This window comes from Triticum aestivum, chromosome 7A (assembly GCF_018294505.1).
Source record: "Triticum aestivum cultivar Chinese Spring chromosome 7A, IWGSC CS RefSeq v2.1, whole genome shotgun sequence".
NCBI lineage: Eukaryota > Viridiplantae > Streptophyta > Magnoliopsida > Poales > Poaceae > Triticum > Triticum aestivum.
This window is the reverse complement of record NC_057812.1, coordinates 174688761-174695758: the sequence shown is the minus strand read 5'-3', so window position 1 is coordinate 174695758 and position 6998 is coordinate 174688761.

Genomic DNA, 6998 nt, shown 5'->3' with positions numbered 1-6998 from the left:
GGGCCCGTCCCGGGCCCCGCGGGCTGGTGGCGGCGGCGATGTGGACCTGAGGCGCGGGGCGAATGAGGGGGCGCCATGTGTCGGCGGACGTCGGGGCAGACAAAGTCCGTCGGTGGGACTTGTGTCCGGCGCGCGCGAGGTGGCGGATCTAGGGTTTCGGGGGGAAGAAGAAGAAGAAAACGGAGGGGTCTATTTATAGACATAAGTGGAGCTAGGAGAGTCCAAATGAGGTGCGGTTTTTGGCCACGCAATCGTGATCGAACGCTCTAGGACATGGAGCAGAGTTTGGTGGGTTTTGGACCAAATTGAAGGGGTGTTGGGCTGCAACACACGAGGCCTTTTCGGTTCCTCGGTTAACCGTTGGAGTATCAAACGAAGTCCAAATGACACGAAACTTGACAGGCGGTCTACCGGTAGTAAACCAAGGCCACATGACAAGTCTGGGTCCAATCCGGAAATGTTGAATCCCCACACACGAAAGAAAGCTAGAAATGACCACCGGAGGAGAACGAAGCGCCGGAATGCAAAACGGACAACGGGGAAAATGCTCGAATGCATGAGATGAACATGTATGCAAATGCAATGCACATGATGACATGATATGAGATGCATGAAAAAGAAAACAACACACGGAGACAAAAACCCGAACCCGAGAAAATAAATATAACTTAACGCTGGAAACGGCAAGAGTTGGAGTACAAATTGGGAAAGTTATATCCGGGGTGTTACAGAGCTCCATAGGCTTCATGCGATGTCTTCTCTTGTCATAGTCTTCAATGTGAATATCTTCATATACCACCTTTGACATCAATGTCTTCATACATTTTTAGGGGTCATCTCTGGTAGGAAAACTGAATCAATGAGGGACTTCTACCTGTGTTATCCTGCAATTCTCACAAACACATTAGTCCCTCAACTAGGTTTGTCATCAATACTCCAAAACCAACTAGGGGTGGCACTAGATGCACTTACACTCCATGATTGGATCCTTGCTTTACCTTTGTGCATCTAGACCGGATATCATGTTGAGTGTGGGAATTTGTGCACGGTTTCAAGCCGCACCTAAGGAAAGTCACTATGTGGCGGTCAAACGAATATTTCGATATGTGGCTCATACCCCAAACTTTGGCTTATGGTACCCAAGAGGAGGAAACTTCAAGCTTGTAGGGTATTCGGATTCTGATTGGGCGGGAGACAAAGTGTATAGGAAGTCCACTTTCGGAGGGTGCCAATTCCTTGGTTGCTCTTTGGTAAGTTGGTCTTCCAAAAAGCAAAGTTGTGTGTCTCTCTCGTCCACCGAAGCGGAGTATGTGGCGGCCGGTAGTAGTTGTGCACAACTCTTATGGATGAGGCAAACTTTAAAGGATTACGGTGTCGTTTGTGACAAAGTGCCTCTTTGGTGTGACAATGAAAGTGCCATCAAGATCTCTCTCAACCCGGTGCAACACTTCAAGACAAAGCATATTGAGATCCGGTATCACTTCATCCGGGAGCACATTAGGCGAGGAGAGATCAAGCTCAACTATGTCAACACTCATGATAACGTTGTAGATATTTTCATGAGGCCCTTGGATGAAGCAAGATTTCGCGAGTTAAGGCATGAGCTAAATATCATTGATTCGAGCAATGTTGCTTGAACCCTTGCACACCCCACCATACTCAACTTGTTGTCTTGTTTAGATGTAGGCATGGACATAGGGGAGTGTTGTTCTCTCAATGAACTCTCCTTCCCCCCATTATGCATAAATTGATCAAGTCTTTCACATTAGCCATGTTTGATGGTACTTGTGCTTTAAAGACGAGTTTTGGTCATGGGCCCAAGGATAATTCTTCGTGGTGCCATACCAATTGACTCATACATAGGGGGCTACGGCCTATGACCCCCTTGTTAGTGTTTGTGCCTTGTATTAGTTTTTCTTGTTCGTGCCTCAGTTTGCTTTCCTAGGCGCTAGGTGTTGGGGTCTCCAAGGGTGTTTCTACTTTTGTTTTTTCTTGGAGACCCACCTTTTTCCCCGTGCCTTCTCTATCCCAAGCCTTCCCTTCCTCAAGCCTTCTAGTCTCGTTGCACACTCTTGACCTTGGCTTTGGTGATGGTGTCCGGGCGGTACAACCGGGGTCACAGGCGGTTCAACGTTGGTGCTCTCCAGTCGGTCTCCCAGCGGTAGCTGAGCGGTTCCACCGCTCAACCACTGGGGTGCTCGTCTGACCGGTTCTACCGGTTGGTTACAGCGATACTACCGCTGCCTCTTGGCAACGGAAGTACCGCCCGTAACCACTGGCTCGTACCAGGCAGCGGTACAACCGCTCCCTGGAGCGATACAACCGTCGTGCGGCTTTGGGTCTATATATACCCCTCGGGGCTGGTGGGGATTTCTTTTCTTCCTTCCCCAGCCCTTCCCATCTCGTGCCCTAGACACCGGCCGCCATTGCCTCTACCCCGGAGTGCTTCTCGCGCTTCGGATCCGTGGGGTCTTCGTGGATCCTCTCCTAGGAGGCCTCCTCATTTCCGATCTCTTCCCATGGATGCCGGTAATGCCCCTTGTCCTTCGTTCTTCGTTCTAGGGTTTGTTCCCTTTGTTCTAGGGCATTACTTGACATTCCGCGTTTATTGATTAAACTATTGGGTGGAAGAGATCACTTTTTGCCTCCTGCTTAGATTGCATGTCTTTGAAAGTAGAATATGGCTAGTATGATTCATATTTCGCGGTTCAATCTAGTCTCTATCCGTAGTACCACTGTCCAGCGGTTCTACCGCCTCTGCGGGCGGTACAACCGCTGGAGCGGTACTACCGGTAGGAGAACCGGTTCAACCGGGTTATCTGCACCAAGTAGCCATGTTTCATTTTTTAAAGTTTGTGCAATATATATTTTCTTCTTTGTGTGTGCAATCCTCTCATCTTTGTTGGGTCTCTTGTGTTCTCCTTGTGCGTGTGTTCAGGTGGCTCTAGTTCTCTCTCTGCTCCTCGCAAGACCAAGAAGAGGGCACGACAGACCTTGCGTCCGGTTGTGTCTGATGACGAAGAAGAGGTTGTGATTCCCACCAAGCCCACTCGCCGTGAAAAGTCTGCCGCTGCAAAGCAACGTGTGGTACTGCCGTTGCATCGCTGGAAAGCCAAGGATTGGGAAGCCTACCGCTCGAAGAATCCTTATGAGGTTCCCATTGCTCCTCGTTGGACCACTGTTTAGTTCCGGAATGAGATGCAAGTACGAATTGTACATGAACTCTTTGAGCACAACAAGAACAGGTATGCCAAGCAGTGGACCATCGATCTTGACCATTGGAGGAGCAACTTGGAGTATTTTGGTGAGGCATTGGCTCTCTGCGAGAAATTTGATCTTGTCAAGCTCATGTCAGTCAACTGTGACTTTGATATTCAACTCGTCCATCAGTTCTATGCCACGGTTCACTTTGGAGAAGATGATGCACGCACTCTCACTTTCATGTGTCGTGATGAGCTCTTTCAAGTTCCCTGGAGGGCTTTCTGCAATGCTATTGGGTATGATGATACCGGTCTGGAAGGAAGGGGTGGCATTCGTCCTCATGACCATCATGAGTCCATGCCTAAGGAGAAGCTTGCCCCTCTACACATTCGGGGTCATGGGATTATTGGAGAATTCAAGGATTTGGAGAAGGTCTATGACATCATGCACCGAGTGTTCCATAATGTGCTCTTGCCCAAGGTGGGCAACCAAGATGAGATTCATGGCTATCTGGTTGACTTGATGGTTGCTATGAAGACCATGGTGGGGACTGGTGCAATGTTTGATGTGTCAAATTGGTTGTGCCATGAAATGTACAACATGGTCATCTACCGTAAGGTCCCAATCTACGCTCCGTTTGTCATGTGCTTTCTGAACTCTGTGTGGGTTGTTCGTTGTCCTGGAGAGCTCCTCACATCTCCAAACAATCTCACTGTTCATGAGGTCAAGCTTCTTAAGAAGAAGAAGCACGCCGAGCCCCCCTTCCCTGCCAATGCTCCTGAGTATGTCTATGCCACTTCTGACGATGAGGACTTTGAGATGGAGCCAGGGGCCAAGCCCTCTTGGGTAGCCAAGCTCACTGCCAAGGTGAAGAAGACCTTTTGTCTCCAGGCTGACATCCAGAAGAAGATGTATGAGGCACATGTCAATGAGAAGCTTGCACGGCGTCGCCAAATTGCAATGATGAAGCACCTCAATATGCCGGTACAGAGTGGCTCTGAGAAGAGCATCACCCCAGAGGAGCGTTGGATTTCAACCCACAGCACCAGGTCTGATGATGAGGCTCCTCCCCAACCATCCACCTCTTTTGCTGCTGCTGACAATGCCATGGAGGAATCCGATCCCGACGACGATGACGACTCTGCTGATGAGGATCCAGATGCGACCGAGGAGTCATAGGAGGACTACTGAGCTTTGGGATGCTAGCTTCGCTCTTTTCCTTTTTGGTGTCTTGAAGCCAAAGGGGGAGAGGGTTCTATAGGTCTCGGGATTTGCATGGGTTGGGTTTCTCGTTTCCTCGTGTTTCTCTTTAGTGTTGAACCATGTTCGTGGTTTCTTGCTGTGTGTGAGACTTATGCTACTCCTATTATTGCTATTAGTTCGTCGGTTATTTTGGTTATTATTATTGTTATTATTGCTATCTATCCGTTATGTTGTCTCCCATATTATGTGCTTAGAGTGGTGAGTCTATAAAATCTAGGGGGAGTCTAGCCCTGAAAGTGTGCCCATGCTTTCTTACAGCATGTTCTTATTGGGGCACACATCCCGGGGGAGTTCTGTCTAGATTTCATAGTCTTCTCTCTTGCAAATCATGTTGTTGTCATCATCCACCAAAAATGGGGAGATTGAAAGGGCATTTTCCTACTTTATGTTTTGGATGATGATGACAACCCTTTGTTGGTCTAATCCTGTGCTGAATGTTTCAGGTTCTTGACGCTTAGGCCTACATCGGAAAGCTATTCCCCTATGCTTTTTATCTCTTTGGTCGTAGGCAACCCGTACTATCAAGAGGGAATCTTCATTAGAAAGAACTGGGGGAATCTTTTCACGTACACCTTCATCACCCCTCCTTTGTCTTTCTCAGGTGTGTGAGAGAGATAGTTTTCCTTGTCTCTTCCCCTATCTATTCATGTTCACCGTTTCTGCCCAGCGGTTGTACCGCTCTCTGGAGCGGTTGTACCGCTGGGTCTTATCGCTCATCAGCTTTGCTCGAGCGGTTGTACCGCTGCCCCCGAGCGGTGGTACCGCCACCATGCTCTGCAAAAGCTGAGGCGGTGGTTCCGTCCATGCACCGCTCAAGTACCGCTCGCGCTTCTGTTTTGATGCGGTTCTTGGGCGGTAGTGACCCGGTTGGTCCGGTCGTTCCTCGATGACCGGTACCACCGGTGGTCCGAGCGGTTCTTCCGCTCAGAACTTAGCCGCCCAAGAGCTCAAGGCCATGCGGTTGTTCCGGCCAGGCACCGCCCAAGTACCGGTCAAGCTCCTGTTTTGATGTGGTGGTTGTGCAGTGGCTAGGCGGTTAGTCCGGTTATTTTTCTTAGCCGGTACTACCGCCCGCAGGTCCGGTTGTACCGCTTGGTAGGGTTCTGCAGATACACCGTGAGTCCCGGTTGTACCGGGACGAGGACCGGTTGTACCGCTGCAGTGCAAAAAACGCTGTGACGCTTGGAATCTAGGGTTGCTTTATAATGGAGCTTCTCCCACCTACCACTCTTACCTTTGACCTCTCTCACTCCACCATTAATGCACTTCAAGCTCTCTTGCCCGATCTCTCTCTCTAGCCACTCAAACTTGTTGATTTGCTAGGGATTGAAGGAGGAGACGTAGATCTACACTTCCATCAAAGGATATTTGCTTCCCCCATACTTGTGTGGATTTTGTTACTCTTGGGTGTTTGAGCACCCTAGACGGTTGAGGTCACCTCGGAGCCATATTCCATTGTGGTGAAGCTTTGTGGTTTCGTTGGGAGCCTCCAATTAAGTTGTGGAGAGAGCCCCAACCTTGTTTGTAAAGGTTCGGTCGCCGCCTTCAAGGACACCAATAGTGGAATCACGGCATCTCGCATTGTGTGAGGGCGTGAGGAGAATACGGTGGCCCTAGTGGCTTCTTGGGGAGCATTGTGCCTCCACACCGCTCCAACGGAGACGTACTTCCTCTCAAAGGGAAGGAACTTCGGCAACACATCCTCGTCTCCACCGTCTCCACTCTTGGTTATCTCGTGCCTTTACTTGTGCAAGCTTATTTGTATCATATCACTTGCTTGCTTGTGTTCCTATCCTTGTTGCATCATATAGGTTGCTCACCTAGTTGCATATCTAGATAACCTACTTTGATGCAAAGTTTAAATTGTTAAAGAAAAGCTAAAAATTGTTAGTTGCCTATTCACCCCCCCCCCCTCTAGTCAACCATATCGATCCTTTCGGCGAGGAAGAGTAGTGCATGGTAGGTCATCATCGCTCGGGTCCCAGGAAGGCCACCGCTCTTCCCCTCTGCCTGAAGCCAAGCTTGGCAGGCTGATAATCGGCGGCCGATTAGTTGCTCAAGCTGCTGTGTTTGCATGAATCTCTTCCTGTTTATATGAAAATCCGGTCGGTTTGCATAAATTTTGTTTGCTTAATTCCAATAATGGTTGAAATGTATGCGGGCAACGTTGGACGGTGATTTCCGACATCAGTATCTGCGGAATGGTCCCCTGTCTGCGGAGAGACGTCGAAGCAAATTTGAGGGTCAGCATTAGAGATGCCCTCAATTTGGTTTTGAAAGAAAGATAATGTATATGCCCGGAGTACGAGTTGCAACTAACCTATTTTGGTTAGTAGAATAGTTGAAGTGCCCCCTCCCCTAAAGCTAGGGTTTCTCTGCCTCCTGCCGGCATCGCCGCCGGTCCGCCTCATCTCTGGTGGCCTTAGGGCCATGGGAGCGGAGTGGATCCCGACCCTTGCTGGTGGGAGGGCTCTGTTTTTATATCTTTCTTTGAGTTTTGTTAGGCTTTGTGTCCTGCTCAGGAAGGCGAGACG